This window comes from Nannospalax galili, unplaced genomic scaffold (assembly GCF_000622305.1).
Source record: "Nannospalax galili isolate Female #2095 unplaced genomic scaffold, S.galili_v1.0 scaffold95, whole genome shotgun sequence".
In the NCBI taxonomy this organism is placed as follows: domain Eukaryota; kingdom Metazoa; phylum Chordata; class Mammalia; order Rodentia; family Spalacidae; genus Nannospalax; species Nannospalax galili.
Window position 1 is genome coordinate 3,042,879 of NW_008342393.1, and position 2,538 is coordinate 3,045,416.

Here is a 2,538-nt window from a genome sequence, read left to right on the forward strand (position 1 = left end):
TGAAGGGCATCTTCTTGATGAGTGATGTGGGAGGGCCCAGCCCACTGTGGGTGGTGCCACCCATGGGCAGGTGGGCCTGTATTGTACAAGAAAGCAGGCTGAGCAGGGGCCAAGGGAGCAAGCCAGTAAGCAGCGTTCCTCCATGGCCTGTGCTCCAGCTCCTGCCTCCAGGTTCCTGCCCTGAGTTCCTACCTTGGGCTCCCTGATGAACTACGACCTGGGAGATGTAAGACAAATAAACCCTTTCCTCCCCAAGTTGGTACTGGTCAGAGTATTTTGTCATAGCAATGAAGAACAAATCAGGACACCATCCCCAGGAAGTTCTCAAATCACTGTACCTCTTCTTAAACCTATGCATGAAATTATCCCACGGGGGGATTGTGGTGAATCTAGGTGTCAAGGGAAGTCTTTGAAATGCTCGGCCTATCTAGTAACTAATGCTATGGAGGTTCCCTTTTGGAAAATTACCTTGATTCCTGAGAAGGAACTGTGTTTAAACTTTTTTGATTCATCTTCCAGCTTTGCATTCATCGGTCATCCAATGCACATCTATCTACATAGCTACTCACTAGCATATACCAGGGTCATATATGGAATTATGGAGATAGTCCTAGGGTCAGACTGCTTTAATTATACCAGACAATGGACCAAGGAGCCCAGGGGAACAGCTGATGATGCTTCCCTTCTGCTTTGGAGTAGAGCTAAACCACATGGTTTCCTTTTGAAGCCTCCAGAATCCATGAGCCTCCCCTATAAGGGGTAAGGCTTAGCTTAACCTACTTCCTGACACTCATCACTAGCTGAGTAAGGGCTACCAGAAACAGGAGCATCTCTGGCTTCTGCATGTCCCAGAGTGGGACTCTTACCTGTGCTGTTTCTCCTGGTGACTATCATTCCTACATACAAACACAAACACATGCTTATGTGATGACCAAGATTTGGTGACGAGGGTCACTAGGTGCTAAGGACAAAGCACAGGCTTCAGTTATGGTCGGAGCCTACCTATAATTACACACACACACATGAAGTGGCTATGGGGCTGGTATTCCACCCAAAGAAAAATTCTAATGGGGACTGGGGGCATTTCTCTCCCCATCTCATCCATGGCTTGGCTGACAGTGTTTTCCTTCTGGGAGATCACTAGTTATGTCCAGCAGCCTTGACATCAGAATGAGGTTAAGGGAGGCAGGAAGTACACAGGGGAGATTGTGGAATTAGGAATGTTCCCTAAGGATTTCCTTCAGTGGAGAAGTCTGCCTCAGACTCACCCCCTTCCAACTTGGCCTTGGGAAAGGGGAGGGGGTCTGAGGACAGAATTCTGGGTTGTTTCTAGAAGGTCGGGATGCACTGGAAATGTATTTTGGTAGAAGGAAAGAAAGGAAAAAGAGGCAGAAAATGAAAAGGGAAGACTAAAGCTGGATTAGCCCACAGGGTTTGAGATAGGATCACCTACAGCCTAAGACCCTGTTACTCAGAGGATGGTCTCGATCCCAGATCTGCTGAATCAGAAGTTACATTTTAACTGGACATGATGGTGCATGCCTGTTGTCCCAGCACTTGGGAATCTGATCCAAGAAAATTTCTTAAACTAGGAGTTTGAGACCAGCCTGGACAACATAATGTGTGTGTGTGAGAGAGAGAGAGAGAGAGAGAGAGAGAGAGAGAGAGAGAGAGAGGAGTGAGAGTGAGGGATAGGAGGGAAGAAAGAAGGAAAATAATCTTTAAAAAGATTTATTATTTTAATTATTTGGCTGTCTGTGCACATGAGTGCAGGTACTCTCAGAGGCCAGAAGTGTCAGATCCTCCTAGTGCTGGAGTTATAGGTGATTGTGGGTCACCCCAATGTGGTGCTGGGAATCAAACTCAAGTCCTCTGCAACAGCAACTGTACTTTTAACTCCTGAGCCAAGACATAGTGTCTAGCCCCTCTTTTTTTCTTTAATATTTATTTATTTTATCTCAGGCATGGTGGCACACACCTTTACTCCCAGAGAGGCAGAGGCAGGCAGATCTCTGTGAGTTTCAGGCCAGCCTGGTCTACATGGCAAGTTCCAGGCCAGCTGGGGCTACAGGGAGACCCTGTCTCAAAAAGATAAAAAGAAAAGATTTATTTATTTTATGTGTATATGTGAGTGCCTTCATGTATATATGTGCACCATGTAGTGTGCCTGGTGCCTGTGGAGGCCAGAAAAAGGCATTGGATCCCCTAGAACTAGAGTTACAGACAGTTGTAAGCCACTACATGGGTGCTAGGAACCATTACTTTTCATTAAAATTGTCATTAAATGTATTTATTTATTGTGTGTGCTCATGTGTGCATGTCTCAATGCACATGTAGAGGTCAGACAGGAGTTGATTCTCTCCTTCCATCGTGTGGGTCCTGGGGAACAAACTCAGGTCATCAGGTTTGTCAACAAGCACATTTACCCACTGATCTATCTTACTAGCCTGACAGTTACCCTTTTTAGAAGCATTAGTCTGGATACTATGATGGAAATTTCAGCTTACACTGTGCTGGATAATCTCTCTGCCTTTCCAA